The sequence below is a fragment of the Carlito syrichta genome, unplaced genomic scaffold (assembly GCF_000164805.1).
Source record: "Carlito syrichta isolate Samal-C Ts95f unplaced genomic scaffold, Tarsius_syrichta-2.0.1 Scaffold302599, whole genome shotgun sequence".
In the NCBI taxonomy this organism is placed as follows: domain Eukaryota; kingdom Metazoa; phylum Chordata; class Mammalia; order Primates; family Tarsiidae; genus Carlito; species Carlito syrichta.
In genome coordinates this window covers 117,374-135,532 of record NW_007246695.1, presented here as the reverse complement: position 1 = coordinate 135,532, position 18,159 = coordinate 117,374, and positions in this window count along the sequence as shown.

The window sequence follows — 18,159 nt, the reverse complement described above, 5'->3', positions numbered from 1 at the left end:
TTGGACAGAGGTAGAACAAGCACAATGGACACCGGACGCGGTAGGAAACAAACATAGAGAGTGTAAACTGCCAATGAGATGAAAAAAATGAAGATTAAGAAGCAATTCTTGGGACTGACCATGGTTATTCATGCTTGAAGTCCCAGCACTTTGTGGAAGCTAAGGTGGGAGGACTCACTTGAGCCCAGGAGTTTGCGGCTAGCCTGGGCAACATATTGAAACCTTATTTCTACAATTTGGTTTTTTTAATTAGCCAGACTTAGTAGCAAGCACCTGTAGTCCCAGCCACTCGGGAGGCTGAGACAGAAGGAAACCCTGACTCAAAAAAAAGAAAAAGAATACTTCTGCAAGAATGTCTGCCCAGCAACTTGTGTCCAATCTCATACCCTTGTTATTAATCTTTGTAGCCAAGGATAATTATTTCAAAACAAAATTACCTCCTTATTTTTTCCTTGAAAATCCTTTGTTTTCCTCTGCCTCCCTGAATAGGCAACTAGTTTACCATGGCCCGCTAACTCCCATCATGATGCTCTATTCCCAAGTGAACATCATTTTCTATTAGAGAGCCTACCTCTGGTCTTTAGCAGTTAGCATTGGTAGGAGATGGTGGAGCTGGTTATACACTAAGCAGTAAGAAAACAGAGTTCATCAGAGAATGATCCTCCCTTCATAAAGAAATGAGCAACACACACCTGTCAGAGGACTTGCCTATCAATTAGGTAGAAGAACAATAAATAATGAAATGCTTATGCCAAGTTTGTGTGTGGGTATGAGAAAATGGACACGCTTATTCACTGCTGGTGGGTGTAGACATGGGCACGAGTTTTCACTCATCTCAGAATTACTTATTTTTAAAGCATTACCAGAAACCTGGATAGTTACCTAATTCTAAACTGGAGCAGAGGAAATCCACTTTGATGTGGAACTTGAAAATCTGGCTTTAAAAGGCTCAGACTCTGGAATTGGCCTAGATTTCCACATCTGCCATCATTCAGAGATGATTTCTAGAGCCCTTGTTGTCAGAATTCCTGGATACACTGACTGGGACCCCCTGTATAGCCGAACTCAATTTGAACGTTTTCTAGCCATAAGCTCACGGGGACATTTACTTCACCCAGCCAAATCACAAATCACCACTGCTGATTTGCCGACAGTTCTGCCTGATGCAATGGTACCACTCTTAAGGAGATGGAGGGAGACTGCTCTGTCAGTCCTCACGCTCTGCCCTATAACAAAAGTCAGAAGTGGTACAGTGGGTTCTCTTATGATAGCAGCAGCATTTACATAACACCAAGTTAATGTGAGATTCCTTGTCGCTTTTCCCTTTATTTTCCAATGCCAGTCACCTCTCCACCACACATTTACATTCAACCATGAAGAACAGATTCTCATCATTTCCCTGTGTATATACTAGGTGCCTATTACTGAACTACATGCTGGGGATAAAATGACAACCAAAACAGAACCAGGCCCTGCCCTACTGGAACTTATAGTCTAGATGTCAGGGGCAGCTATGAAACAAACGATTAAACAGATCATTGCATACACAAATTTATGGAAAAAATTATGTTTAAGAGCTTTGAAGAAAAAAATGGAATTTTCTAAGGCAGAATTTAGCAGAGGATTCTACCCTAAACTGGAAGTTGGGATTGCTTCAACAACAAAAAGGCATTTGCAGTCAGATCCAAAAGATGAGTATTGGGAAGAGTTTTCAGACAGAAACTCAGAGGTGGGAAGACTCTGAGACAGGTAGAAGTATTGCATATCCCAAGATCTAGAATAAGGTCATTCTTGCTGAAGTCCAGAGGAAAACAAGGCTAGTGGTAGGGAATTGGACAGATCGTGATAGGTTACAGATTGTGCAATGCCTACCTATCCTAAAATCATTTACATCTGCCATTCTTATTCACCCCTAGTGTTAACCCCCTATTTTGGCTGGATTAAATTCTAGTCTCCCTTCAGATCTCAGTTTTAGCTGGGAAGACTTCTCCAATCCACACATTAGATATGCTTCTTCAGCTGTTCCTACTACCTTTTTTCTTCCATCATAGCAATCACTGCATTTAATTCCAATTATTCATTCACATCTGCCTTCTACCAGATTCTGAGCTCGATTAGGGCAAGGTTTGAATCTGTCTTGTTCACAGCTTTCTACAGAATTTAGCATGGTGCCAGGGAAAAAAAGGATATGTTGAAAGAATAAATGTCTTGTCATGTGCAAAATATCCCTGATATTACATTTCTTGTTTCCAGCTAATACTGAAATAACAGTCAAACTGGGATGCTTGTCACAAGAAATATGCTGACAACTCTACAGGGAGAAAAAGGAAAGGTGTTTCTGTCTAAATCTCATATCATCAAACTAGGCATCACATTATTTATTCAAATAACATGTTCTCTCCATGAAATTCTGAAGCCCATGTCAAACATAGACAACTAAGCCAAACCTTTGCTCTCTCTTCTGGCTTATCAACTTATAACCTACAGGGTTTGGTACCCTGTGTCAACTCTTCAGGTCTTCTGGTTTAAAAGGTCTGGAAAGTTTTTGATCATGTAGCCTAGTGACCAAGAGAAATGTCTGACTGTGACATGGGATAGACCATGATCCTAGTTTGGGTTCCCTGAAAGACAAACTCTGGATGAAGTTCAAGAAGCTAATGTTCGAGATAATCCTAGAAAACACCATGAGGAAGTAGGGAAAGAAGTCAGGGAAGGGAAGAAAGAACAAGACAAAAAGAAGATGCTGCCCTGAGCTCAAACCCATGGAGGACTCAGTAAGAGTCTGTGTGGGACATGTCTTGGAGCCGTCCTACTGTGGGGCAAGACAGCTGGGGCAATTACCACCAGCTTGCATAGCTTATTTATGGAAGATCATTCATTCCTTTACTCTTCTACCCTGCCTCTATGGGGAAAAAAACAAATTGTTTTCCTTCTGCTCTCATACCACAACAATCAAAACAGAGGACTTCTGTGACCAAATGTTTGGGGATTTCTCCCTACCAACAGCAAGCAGTCAGTGCTGCAACACATACCAGGTGGGTGTCCTCCGATTCAATTCCGACACTACCTACCTGGAGATAGCCTCAGATCCCACAGGTCCAGCTTAATCCCACAAGACTGAGCCTCCTTCAGTTGACATCTGAAGGAGGCTCAGTCTTGTGGGATTAAGCCCCAGGTTGCTCTACCTGTGCTTCTGACTGACTATAAATCAGAGATCCCATGATCCCCTCCCCAACTTCACTTAATTTGCTAGAGCAACCCACAGCACCTAGGGAAACACATGTTTATTGGTTTATTATAAAGGATATTACAAAGGATACAGATGAGTTGCATAAGGTAAGGTATTGGGGCAGGGATACAGAGCTTTCATCTCCTCCCAGGGCAAACTACCCTCCAGGAACCTCCATGTGTTTAGTCATCTGGAAACTTTCTGAACCCTGTGCTTTTGGAGTTTTATGGGGGTGGACCTGAAAGTCTTAACTCTCTACTCTTGCCTTGGTCTTTCTGGTAACCAGCCCCCATCCTGAAGCCACTTGATGATCAATCAATCATTATCATACAAAAAAGACACGTCACTTTGAAAACTCCAAGGATTTCAGATAAACCTGGAGACCAGAATGAAGACCATATATACATTTCATAATATCACACTTTCTTTCTGGAATCCTAGTAGCTCCAGGTGCTAGAAATGCTCTCAGCCTGAAAGCCTCAGATTGAGTCACCCAGATAGTGGTGCCCATAAAATACTTTAGAATATACATTTCAAGATAGAATTATAAAAACGACTTGATATTTTTCCTACGAGATGATTTTTCCAGTACCCTGGTTATTCTTACTCAATTCTCAGAAGTATGACAGTGGGGGTATAAAGCAGGTTCACTGTGCACTGGTCACCAACTTGCCTATGTCCAGTGGACAGAACACTCTCAGTAATTTACATAAAGTGAGTTAATTACTTACAGTTAGGCAGTAAAGGACAGAAGAAGCCTAGGATTCATGGCAAACTTGTCCCCCAAGAAAACTACCTGGGTCTGTGCATGCCTCATTCACATGGTAGCTGAGGGACCCCAGAAATCAGCCTGCCATGGGTTTTATACTCCAGGGGCTACATGATATGCTGGACTAAGGCACTGTAAAACATTCTGTTTCTAGTAGGGACTGTCCACTCTTGAGATACTACTGCTAGCTCTGACAGAGAAGATATTTAGTGTGCCTCCTGACAGAGGCCATGGTCAAGGTTGTTTAAGTGAAGGCTGAAAGCAGAGGAGGGGACTGTTCTGTAAACCATACTTAGCTACCTTGCAACCCTGGGCACTCAACAGTGTCCCTCCTGATAGTCTTTCTATTGATGTACTTGGGTCTGCTAGGAGTTGCCAGATGACCTATGGTCCCCAGACTGGCATGCTTGGAGATGACCAGTTTTTTCCTGAATGTCACATGCAACCTTTGACTCTGGTCTTCCTGATTCTGGCAAGCTCCTGGGTCTCCCACTCTCATACCCACTACCCAGCCAAATAATCTCTTTGTAGCTTGTAGAAATGCTTTCCTAGTGTTTCTAACCAAGATTCTTTGGCTATCTACAATCAGGAATTCTGTCCTTTTTATCTCACTGTGAAAATTACCTAAATGACCCTAAGTACTCAGGTTTCTAGAAGACAAAATTTGGAAAGGGAAGTATTTTACTTCCTAACTTTAGTTTTCTTCTCTGACACATGTGTGATATGAGCTAATGAGCATAGAGCAAAACATTTGTTGAATGGGAAGAAGCAAAGTAGGTTCAGTGAGAAGGAAAAAAAGATAAATTAATAAAACATACATATATTACTAATTTGGTCAGATGTTCACCTCTCTCCTAATAAGCTATAGCCAGAAAAAAATTACTTGGTACATAGCCCTGTGTTTCCAAAGAAAAGAAGGAAGATGTTCACTTTTAACTAAGTGTGTAAACCACCAAGTTTAGTTTCAAATATAGAAGCCTGTGGTTCTATATAACTAATTATTTTCTTATAATAACACTTTCCTACAGTTATACAGCTTTCTAGAAAATTGTTCTTATTGTGGACACATTAACTTTGTAAAGTATATCTTTAAAAAAAGAAAAATTTTGAGGAAAATGAACATTCTAGAACACTTTATCTTTTTGTTTTGTGTTATTTATTTTAATTTTCAGGCCTTGTTGTTGCTTCTTACTATTCTCATAGGAATACCTTAAAAGTTGATATGGTCAACCAGGTCTTGTTGATAAAAACGCTAGTTCAACTCAACCCATGTTTAAAATATGCCTTATTTTAAAAAGATAAAGGCAGAATAAACAAAAATCTTTCTGAATTTTTTGTTTTAAAGAGATTAATAAATGATGATGCATAGCAAAATATAGACAGTATTTACTCCATGTATTTAAAAATGTTTTGCAGACTTATTTGCTCATTATCCTGGGCAACCACATTTAATGAAACAGAAGACCCAAAACACGAATTAGTTATAAAAATAACTTATGTGTTTCAAAAAGGATGCCACTTAGGTTTGGGGAATAACTAAGACAAGAGGTATTGATCATTTTCCCATTTTTCTGCCTCTATGTTCAGCCTAGATTATCTTAAATCTACCAAACACTGTAGTTCCAATGCTTTCATGTTTTGTAGCTGCCAAGAGAGCTATAAAAGAACATTTAGTGAAATTTAAACTGCAATTGCCTTTTTCTTTACCTTTCTGAAAAATCTGGTGGCTACAGTGTGCTTATTTATGTCTTTGATATTACTTTGTCATGCTGTGAATGAAAACTTCCAAGTAACAGGTACAAAGATCTCTTTACAAAGACGAAGGTGGCTTCTAGAACAATCAGCATTGTTTTGCCACATAGTAGGAAGACTGAGTAGGAAAGGGACCTGAGGTGATATGAGGGAACTGAACAGGGGAGATAGATTATCTCTGGAAACTGTAAAGACCTATATAGTAATACCTTCTGCTCAAGTATGGGTTTGGCTCTTTTGGAAATAATTTGTGACCTAATTTGAGATTGTTGTTTATGGTCCCAACACCTAGTCCATTTCATTCTGGCTGATTACATAAATAAGTTGTGTCCTGTAGATAGGAAAACCCAGAAGTTGAGACTAGCTTCATGGCTATGATGTATCATTGGTTTTATTAATCAAATCCACACACAGTCAATTACGTTCAGGTTAAAGCTTTACTTGTGTATTTACCACTGATCACTGTTGGAAAGAAGACCTGCATATAGCAGCTATTCAATAAATGAAAATTTTCTTCCTCCCTAGAAGTCAATGAATTAGTGAATTATGGCGAAAATGAGTCTGTTCAGAGAACAACTTTAGACAAATTAAATTGAAGAGAGTTTAAGTGAGCAAAAGCAATACCAAAATCAGTCACTTGAATTGGAATAGGTTCAGAGGGACTCCAGGGTTACCACATGGCTGGATACTATCTAAGAACAGAAAAATAAAAATGATGTACAGAAAGCCAAGTTGAGGTACAGAAGTAGCTGGATTGGTTACAGCTTTATATTTGCCTTACATGATCATGATTTAAACAGTTGGTTTTCTGTGATTGGCCAAAACCCTGTGATTGGTACAAGGGTAGGCTGCAGTCTATCTATACATTTGGTTAGGTTACAGTTCACTACTTATGGAGGAAGTTTTAGACAGAACTTAAAATACGTAAGACGGTTGATTTTTTACTAAATTTAAATTAAGTTAAATTAACAATTTTGGGGTCAACTTCCCCATTTTGAAAGATCCACCAGAGCTTCGGGCATTGGTCTCACTCTGTCACTATTGTAAATAGACTTATTCAGTCTCAAATCCCACTGGGAAAAAGCAGGGCAATGGATTTTGTAAGGTAGGAAAAAGGACCCCCCCCCAAAAAAGAGGTTACTACAGGTTGCTTTTTTGTAAGGGTTGGAGCAGAGGGGTGTTCCTTATACTGCTGGAATCTTTTGTGTTCAGGAGAAAAAAAAATGGTCTGCTAAGGGATCTGTTTCCTTAAAGTTTTGGTTTGATTAATGAGCATTTAGTGTGAATTACTTTGTTTCTGGTTTTGTCTGATATGTTGGGGCCTAGGGCACAAGCCCAGTACAGAACAATGAACTCCCGCAACTTTGTTTAACAACTTCCCTCTTTTGGTCAGGCTCTTACCTAGAAGAGAGTATGACCAAAACTTAGGGCTTTAAAATGACCCCCACTTACCATCATTTTGTTTTTCCGGTCTCAACATGTCATTTGTAGGTTATAGTATCCTCAGTGATAACCATTTCTTTGAATTTCTGTCATTCCAGTCAAAGAGAGATCACTTTATATTCTATAGATGGCTGTATGCAAACATTTAAAACTTTTGAGAGAACACAGCACACCAGGGAGACTACCATCATGACCATCAGGATAACACGAAGAGTTTGGTGTATGCTGCTGAGCCAGGATATTCATGAATCAAATCAACTAAAATCTAACAGATCAAAGAATGAGCCAAATGAATACTTATTTTAACTGAGCAATCTGTTTGCTAATCCCCTGCTATGGAGTCTCTATTATACCTGACGTCTTATATCCATGTGCAGTAAGAAGTAACAGAAACTATATGGATTCTTCTGTTTGGCTAGTAGGTAATCTCAAACAATTCCATTATCTGATACAACTGTAACAAGAGGATTTAGAGAAGTCTTGCACAACCATAGCATTTGCAGTAGATTCTGCTATAAAGCCCATTGTGAAGAATACATTTCTAATCATTGCCTCATTTTTATTTTCAACAAATCGTGAAAAATGGGACTTAATGAATGATGCCCATGCAGAAGGATGAAGGCATTCTGGCAATATTCTCTTTAACCTGTGATGTACATTATTAGTGGATCAATTGTTTTACTTTTTATTTTTTATTTCTGAGACATAGTCTCACTCTGTCACCCAGGCTGGAGTGCAGTGGCACAATCGGGGATCACTCCAGCCTTGAACTCCTGCACTCAGACACCCAAATAGCTGGGACTACAGGTGTGTGCCACCACGCCTGGCTAGTTTTTTGAGTTTTTGTAGAGACAGGGTCTTGCTCTGTTGCCCAGATTGGTCTCAAACTCCTGGGCTCAAGCGATCCTCCAGCCCCAGCCTCCCAAAGTGCTGGGATTACAGACATGAGTCAAAAGTGGATCAATGTTTTGATTCTGACTACAGAGCAACAAAGGTACTGTTAAAATTCCTAGCATACATTGGACCTTAATCTTTTATCCTTCAAGGCATAAGGTGACCTGTGTATAAGACTGACTGCAAAATCCTTCACCAATAAATTTATACCCCATTCCTGGATGTACACAAGGTCCCCTTTCCAGTTCTATTGTTCATGGAGGGTAAGTAACAATGAAAATAAGTAAAAGTCTCATGATGGCAGAGAAGTCTTGGTTCATAATCCATGTCTAGGATGCCATCTGCTTCGGGTAGAAACTTCTCTAGTTAGCTTTACCTTAAGGTTTTCAAAGGATTTACAGTTCCAAGAGTCTGTAGGAGTTCTTCTGAGTTGTGAGAGTTTTAAGGGCCCAGAGTTATGCTGCAGTGTAGATATCAAGGGAGGACTTTTTCTGATGTAATCCTCAGACACAATTTATGGGTCTTCGTTCATAAAGGAGGGTTGATTATCCTCAGTTGATAGATTATGAAAAGCATCCTTGACCTGATGAAAACACATGCTGGCATAAGGCATTAAAGTCTTGCAGTATTTAATCACACTAGAGTTTAGGAGTGAAAGATACATAAGGTTGTATAATATTAGTGTTAATTAATTAATTAATATTGCCTATATATGTATATATACGTAATTTAATTTGGATCATTTTATCTCTTCCATAATTGTGTCATGGAGCGTAGACTTTTTAATAAGATAAGCTTTAAGGACTCAAAAGGGAACAAGTGACTATTTAGGCTCCCTTTGAGTGCACTCTCAACTTTGGATTCACTGAAAAACCTGTCACAGAGGAGGACCAGACACTGGGGCAACCATCATAGAGGATGTTAGTCATTAGGGCATCCATTTTGGATGAGGGCCAGTCACTGAGGCACCAATCACAGAGGAGGGCTAGTCACTGGGACACACAGCAAAGAAGAGCTCCAGTCACTGGAGCTCACAGTATTTTCTTAAATACCTTTTTTTTTTCCAATTCAAGTGCACAGTACTGTTTATTATGTGGGCTCACTTAGGTAATTTGACTAGGACCATGGAAGTTATTCAAATTGCATATCTTAACAGTTTTGGTACTGGCTGACTTAGCATAAAAATCTGGCAAAGCATTTCCTTGGTATTCAATTAATTCTTTTCCTGCTTGGGTTAGCAATTTTATAAACCAGTCCGTCTCTTTGTTAGAGATCTGGGAATACTTACTCATTTAAAATAATATGATCCTAAAGTTATCAGAAACCTGTATTCAAGAGTGCTTGTCAGGATTCTTTTTATCATTTCCATGAATCTCCTTGAAGACATAATACTCTGAATTTACTTACTTGTAAAAAGTTGTTAGAAAATACATCAGAATTAAGCAGTTAGCTGTGAACAAGACTTTAAATGGTCATGGTTTAAAGACTCAATTGATAAGGAAATTTGGTTATTTTTGTGACCTACAATAATTTAATATAATAATCATAATCATGACTAATAGCATATACCAAAACATATCAGAATTTTAGGAATCTCATACAATCTTAAAACACATACTAACAACATATCTTTAAAAATATAACTCAAAGAAGGTTAAACATCATTTCTTATTGACATTCCTCATATAATTAAATATATTAATTAAGCCTATTTATTATCTCTATTTTTGAGGATTTAGGGGCTCTTTATAACAACCCAAAGTTAGTTTGAAGTCAAGAAGACATAATTTTGGAATTTGAAATTTGATTTTGGGAAGCCTGTCAAACATGTCAAGGATTTTAAGCACTTAATCAAAATGGGATCACAGTGTACTGTAAAATAGTATTCATTTATTCAGCCAACATGATAATCAAAGTTTTTAAAAAGCAAGATTATTTACTCTTTGATAGAAGATTCAGTTTTCCAAACAATCAAAAGACCCAATAAAGACAGCATGAGACAAAATTTATCTCTCTTCTGTACTTTTTTTTTGCAGTTTATCCAAAAAGTGAACAAAAACTTTTTACTGTCTCTTCTTATTAATACTACTCAAAATTATTGTTCAAGAGAGAAAACGAAATTTTACTTTTGTATCAGTGTATGAACAATACTAAAGAGAATAAAACCTTAAAAACAAATCCATCTAATCCCAATGGGCTTTTGCCCATGCAGGGTAGTATTTCCACAAGCCTTCTATAATCTCTTTCAACAATTTTTCTAATTTTTTATTTTTCCAACTTTTTATATCAATTTAGTTTTATTTATATTATTTCTCCTTCATTTTGAAACAACCTTTAAATAGCCTCTAAACTGGGCATAATTGTTTTTCCTTCACCAAAAACCATATCCTTATATCTATCACCTTCTTCACCACAAACATTTCTTACTTTTGTTGTATGCTCTATTCACAATTTGTTTCTTTTGTAGCTTGTAGGCTTAACTATAAATATTAACTCTAATTTTAACTTTTAGTAACCATAATTTCCAGTGAGAGACCAAGGAAGTAATTTTGAACTGTTTTATATCAGTATTTGTAGATGAAAATTATTTTATAATTTTAAAGAAAGAAATGCTTCCTTGGTTTATAAATTAGTCAGTACAAATATGTTTATCTTTTTATACCATATAAAATAATATGCTGAAGTATATAAATTTAAACTTAGTATATAAATTTAGACATGCTTAATAATTGTTTCAATAGTTTATCTTACTTAGAAGTGATTGAGACATTTTATGACTGTTTATTTATTATTTTCAGATTTAAAATTACTAAATATAATTTTGAAACTATGACATAGGTATCCTTTCTAATGTCTTCCCTTCTTGTCTTGGGTCCCAAGTATCTACATGATACCAGGGACCACTATAAAGTTCAGGGTCCATCTGGGTACTGAATTTTTATATCAAGTGTGGAACTCAGAACAGAGAATAGAACTATGATGACAATACCTGGAGGATTCAACCCCTCCCAGCATGGCCAGGAGACAAAGCTGGGCTAGGGAGGGTGGGGCCATATTGGAATGGTTATGCTTTGCAGCTGGTGGCACAGTTGCTGTGGCCACACATATGTTCCCAGGACACAACATGATCACCTGTATAGACCCCAGAATCTAAAATCTCAAAACCAAATACATAAGCTCACAGACAAATTTTAAAAGCATCAAAAATATTATAGAAGCAACAGTTGTATGACCTTAAAACATGTATTAGCGGCAATATAAACCTGTCTGACCAGGCCATCCAGGCAAAAATGTCTGCATTATGTTGAACACTGACAATTCAAAAGACATTCCTATTTTATTTTACCAACAATTTTAAAGCTAGCTTTATTTACCACATATCATCTTAGATCACACAGAAATATTACATACACAAAATGCATATGGGAATATAGACATAAGATAGAGGAAAATCGATGACTTTTATGAAGTTTATTTGCCAGCTTCTAAATAGTTTTTATTTCCCACATATAGACTGTTAATCTTGAATTTCCTGTGCCATTATCCTCAGCAATTGTTAACCAGGAAGCTCTAATTCTGCCTTTCTAATTGGATGACTCTTAGGTGAAACAAGGTTGAAAATTTATATCTCAAAGACACAGAGCTGAGACTTCATCCCTAAATATTGCACTGTAATTTTCTCAAATCAAGAAAGAAAGGTATACGTAAAGGCCTAATCAAGACAAGATGGCCAGGAAACACACCATAAAAAAAGGCAAGACTTGTTATAGAAATTCAAACTAATGGTAAGAGTTCCTAGAAACTGAGTCTTCCCTCTCTTCAAGGTGCACAGAGGCAGACATTCTTAAAACTGGAATTAAAAAAAAAAAGATGCAAATATATTTTACAAAACGGTTCTAAAATAGCCAACTAAAAACCAGGAAGATGTATTTTGGAGATTGATTTAGCTCAAGAGATAATCTTTCTAATTTTACTTCTGTTTCTTACCTAAAATTATTGAGTCCAGGGAAGATCTCCCTAAGGAATACAGCAGAGAAAACCTTCTCTATGTGTAGAATCAGCTTGGATAGCTCTAAATTGGAAGCAAAACTGCTTTACTCAAGGGTCTACCTTTTATAAACAGTTTATTCAGCTTTATTTTATCCTTTAGGGTAGAATAATAACTAAGACAAAATATTAGCAGATTCAATCTTTCTTATCAATTAATCACTTAAGCTTTTTGTCTTGTATAAGGCATTTTTTAAGGCAATAAAAAAAAACTATAAATCTTTTGAGAAGCTTATGCATGTCAGTGGGCATCCCTAGGTTAGCCTAATTTGGGAGACCTCATTTTTACGAGCACTTCATAAAGTGCAGTATTATTCTTTTAAAATAAATGAATTTAAAACATAATTTTAAACTATTAGTAAGATATCATCATTTCTGTGAGCATTTACTGTTACATGTATAGGCAGGTATAGCTGAAAGGTGAAATACTCAGTTCTTCAGAAAGTAAGGATCCCATTTTTATGATGAATCTTGGTTTTGGCTCCAGATACTCTTGATCAACCTAGCTAATGACTTTTCCTTATGTATATAAACAAGAAAAAGAAACAAAGAGGAAAATAACTAAAAAATTTCTGCGAATTTCCAAAAGTTTAAGTTTGTACCCACTGAAGTATTGTCACTTACTACTAGTTTCCTTCTGACCTCATCAGACTTTCAAGATTTTCACTGGATTCAATACAGTTAATGATCAGATCCAATCTGATCCTGGACCCAGGCAAGTTTTTGTTGGAACTTCTGACCCCAGTTTAGAGGGGGAAAAAATTGCTCAAACTCAATTCAAGAGAGAATCTGGAATCCAAGAGAGAACTTACCCACCATCCCCAGTTGATGCAAAAGAGCAATAGACACAATGGGCCTAGCAGGCTCTTTGCATGGGCAGTCAATGCTCCTGGAAGCTCCTGGTCACTGGAAGTTCTATTTCAGATCCTACTTCTGGCACCATCTGTTAAAAGAAAAACTTAAGGCAAATTAAATTTAACAGTGTTTAATTAAGCAAAGAACAATTTGAGAATCAGGCAGCCCCCTGAACCAGAATAGGTTCAGAACAACCCTGGGATTTTTCCATATGACCAGATAATATATATGAAAAAGTAAAGGAAAGAAGGGTACAGAAACAGCTGTATTTGTTACAACTCAGTGTTTGCTTTATTTGAACCTGGTTTTAACAGTTGGTTACCTGTGATTGATTGAAATTGTGTGATTAGTATATGAGTAGGTGACAGTCTGTTTTTACATTCAGTTTGGTTACAGTTCACTGCATACGGAGAAACCTTTAGACTGAACTTAAAATATGTGAGGAGGCAGCTTTAGACTAAACTTAATTTAACAAGTCTTATGGATGTTCTGCAAAAACACTGGATTCTGTGATCAAATAAATAAAGGGAATTCCTGAATCAGAGAACCAGGCGTTGAGTAGTCTATTGGTCAAAAGCAGAGACCAGGGGTCCGATTATCATGACTCTCTTAGCTGTGAGATCTTGGGCTATGTATTTAACCTCTCTGTTTTCTAAGTGGTAAGATGAGAATAATAATATCTTCTATTTATAGAATTAATATGTTAATATTCATAAAGTATTTACAATAGTATCTGGCAATTAATAAGCACTAGATAAGTATTTGTTAAATAACTAAGATCTCTAAGAAGTTCTTCAGGAAAAAATTTAACCTGGAATTTTCGAAACTTCTTTGACCACAGGAAGTCCAGGGCCATATCAACCGTAACCCCTCAAATATGCTTTAAAATGTTCTTTAGAAAATATACTGAAGAAAGTTCACTGAATTCCATTTTAACAAAGGAGGTTGGGTTTTTTTTATGTTTTAAAGGGGTCTCCAGTGTACATTTCAATCACAAATATAAAATCCTCAGAAATAAAAAAAATAAAAAAAATAAAAAGCAGAATGTACTAAGGGAAAAAAGTTGCCAGCTAATGAAGTGCATATAATGTTATTGATTTCACAAGTGTCTCATTGAGGGAAATTACAATAATAACATTTACCATGTGTGTTAATGTATGCCAGGCACTTTTTCAGCCTCTTTGGAGGCTCTGTCTGAATTCTGACAACAATCCCAAGGAATCAATACTATGACTCACCCTTATTTTATACATACTTTGATATATATATAAACCTATATCTATAAGTTTCTAAAATTTCAAGAGTACCTGTGACCTGCACTAAGGCTCTTCAATGTGACTCAAAGTTGAACTTAAATTGTTTAAAAGCATAAACCATATACCGTGGAAAATCGGAACAATAAACTCCCAAGTTTAGTTGTGTTCCTTCCAGTTTCAGAGTCCTCTGTTAGAGCCAGCAAGAGCCTTTTCTGGTTGCAGTGCCAAATGGAAAAGGAGGGAGGGAATGGGGTCAACAGCTCCTGAACACATCCTAGTGGTCTCGGGGTAAACGGCCCTTCCTGATCCCTAATACTCTGTGGGCCTCCATGGCTGGCTCTCAACAATTTTCAAGAGTCTAAATTTCTTCCCCAAGATCACCCAACTGGAAACTAGTTGCTATGGTTTGAATGTTTGTGCCTTTCAAAACTCATATTGAAATTTAGTTGCCATTGTAACAGTGTTTAGAAGGGGACTTTTAAGTTGAATCGGTTATGAGAGTTTTGCCCTCATGAGTGAAATCACTACCATGATAAAATGGTGAGCTGAGTTTGTTTTCTCTCTTACCCTTCTGCCTTCTGCCATGAGATGACATAACAAGAAGGCCCTTACTAGATGCCAGCCCCCTCAAACTCAGACTTACCAGCCTCCAGAACTGTGAGCTAATACATTTCTGCTCATTATTAATTACTCAGTCTGTGATACTTTCTTATAACAAAAAAAAGTAGACTAAGAGAGACAATTGGAACCAGAGAAGTAGGGTACATTTTTAGATAACAAATACCTAAAAATGTGGAGTTAGTTTTAGAATTAGGTAATAGGTAGAGATTGAACCAATTTTAAACTGAAGGCTAGAAAAAGTCTCCATTGTCATGAATGAAGCATTAGGACAATTCCAGTGCAGGCTAAGGAGAGAATAGCTGTAGAAAATTTCTTAGGTATTTTTAAGTGGTCATGAATAAAATGTCATAGAAATATGGACAGGAAAGGCAATTCTAATGAGATCTTAGGTGGAAAGAAGAAACAGTTACTGGGAATTGGAAGAAGGACATCTATGTTATAAAAATTTGGCAAAAATTTTGACTGAATTGTGTCCTCAAACTTTTATGCAGTCAGACCAAAGAGCAATGAACTAGGATATCCAGTAGAAGGATTATCTAGGCAGCAAATCCTTGAGGATGCTGAGTGGCTTCTTTTAACCACATATTATAAAGAGAGAAGAGAGAAATGTGTTAAAGATGAAATTTATTATTAAAATGGAAGCAGAACATTAAGATTTGGAAAATTCTCAGCCTAACCATGTAAAGAATAAAAAATCCTGCTCAGCAGAGAATACCAAGGGTGCAGCAAATCGACCCTTAGATAAGAAGGATAGTATGAATAGAAGGAAGCCAATTGCTACTCATCAAGACAATGAGAGATTGGCCCCAAAGACATTTCTGAGATCTTTGAAGCTGCCTTTTCCACTATAGGCCGAGAGAAGAGCCTTGAGGGAAGGTTTCCAGAGAGGGGTCCAGGGTACCCATATGACCTCAGCATTCACTGCCTTAAACCACCTCAATTGTCTTCTCCTTCCATTATGGTATGATGCTTTTTGGCCACTCCAACCATTGCTCAAGTGGGTCTTGGTGCTGCTCAGGTTACTGCTTCGGAAGGAACAAACAGCGATTCCTAGTGACATTTATGTGATACAAATTCCACAAGGGGGTAAAGTGCATGAACGGTGAGGCTTAGGTTTCAAATGTTATATCAGAAATCCCATCCTGAGGGCCCAAGTAGAAACCTGCTACGGGGCAGAACTGCCACAGAAAGTCCCCAGTAGGGTTGTGCCTAGTGAAGCCACAGGAGTGAGGCCATCACCCAAGATCATGGAACTGTAGCACTGCCAGGGTACAATGCCAACCTGGAAGAGCTGCAAGCATGACTCCAACCTGTGAGAGTCTGTGTGTGGGCTGAGCCCTGCAAAGTCATAGAAGTGGGTCTGTCTGAGGCTTGGGTAGCCCAACCTCTACCCCAGTGTGTCTAGAAAGTGAGAGTCAAGTAAAGAATGATTATCCTAGAGCCTTAAAATTTGATGTTGTTTGTTCTGTCAGGTTTTTTACTTGAGACCAGTTACCCCATTTTTTTCCCCTTAACTCTCTTTTGGTAATAGGAATGTCTATCCTTTGTCTGTCCCATGGTTGTATTTTGAGAGTACATTACTTGTTTGATTTCACAGGCTCACAGCTGGAGAGCAATTTGCTTCAGGATGAATAGTTCCTTGAGTCTTACTCATAGAATGTTTATATGAGACTTTGGACTTTTGAATTGATGCTGGAACTAGTTAAGGCTTTTGGCTCATTGGGGTGGAATTAAAATATTTTGTCTGTGGGAAATACATGAGTTTTGGAGGGCCAGGAGTGAAATGCTAGGATTTGACTATTTTTGTTCCCTTCAAATGCAATTGTCATTATAACAGTATTGAGGGGGGACCTTTAAGAGATGATTGGGTCATAAAGCCTCCTCCTTCATGGGTGGGATTGGTGGATGGACAAGTGAGGTTTCCTTTCTCTCTTATTCTTCTGTCATGTGATGACACAGCAAGAAGGCCCTTACTGGATGCTAACCCCTTGATCTTGAACTTCTCACCTATAGAACTGTGAGTCAATACATTTCTGTTCATTATAAATTATCCAGTCTAGGCTGGGTACAATGGCTCAAGCCTATAATCTCAGTACTTTGGAAGGCTGAGATAAGAGGATTGCCTGAGCTCACAGGTTCGAGACCAGCCTGGGCAACGTGGTGAGACCTCATCTCTACAATAAATCAAAAAATTAGCCAGGTGTGGTGGCATGTACCTGTAGTTAAGCTACCTAGAAGGCTGAGGTAGAAGGATCACCTGAGCCCAGCAGGTTGAGGCTGTGGTGGCCATGAGTGTGCCATTGCACTCCAGCTTGGGAGACTAAAAAAAAAAAAAAAAAAGATAAATTATCCAGTCTGTGGTATTCTGTTATAATAGCACAAAACAGACTGAGACACTGGTGGAGCCAGAAATACAAACACAGATTTTCAGACTCAAAGATCCCAACCCAAGAGGTTCTTCAGCATCTTCAACATGATGTTTCTGCCCCATATCCTCTTCCACCTGAGGGATTCATGAATTGCAAACCCAAAGTTTCGTGCTAGGATAAGTTGCTTTTGTAAATGATCTGCCATGGAGTTTAACTTGCATCACAGGGATAACAATATACAATAGCTATTATGTCTAGTGATAGACAAAATTCTGAAACAGGAAATTAGTATGAACACATAATTTTACTTGTAATTTTCTCCTTTCAAAGATTTGACCATTGTATACACCTAGTAAATGGAGGACATAGGAGCCATACCTAAATGTTCGCCCCTTTGGTAAAGATCTCTTTCCACAGTCCAGGCTTGGTGGCTCAAGTCTGTAATCCTAGCACTTTGGGAGGCCAAGGCAAGAGGATTGCCTGAGTCCAGGGATTCAAGACCAGCCTGGGCAACTTGGTGAGACCTCGTCTCTATAATACATTTTAAAAATTATCCGGGCATGGCCCATGTCTGTAAGTTCTAGATACTTGGAAGGCTGAGGTGGAAGGATCACCTGAGCCCAGCAGGTCGAGGCTGTGGTGGTTATGAGCATGCCACTACTCTCCAGCCTGAGGGACAGACTGAAACTCCAACTCAAAAAAAAAAAAAAAACTCCACTGCATCCTACTGTTACATCCAGAACTTTATGAATTTCACTGAAATCTGTCTTTGTTGTTCTTTCCAATTGCTGACATTTAACAAATACCACTGGTGGGTTTGCTTTGTTTGTCTCTTAATGCTGAAATATGTTGTAGAGTTCTCAAACACTGGCGGTGTGTGCCTGTTTTGTTTCCATTTGGCCGCCCATGCTGACAGCACATGCA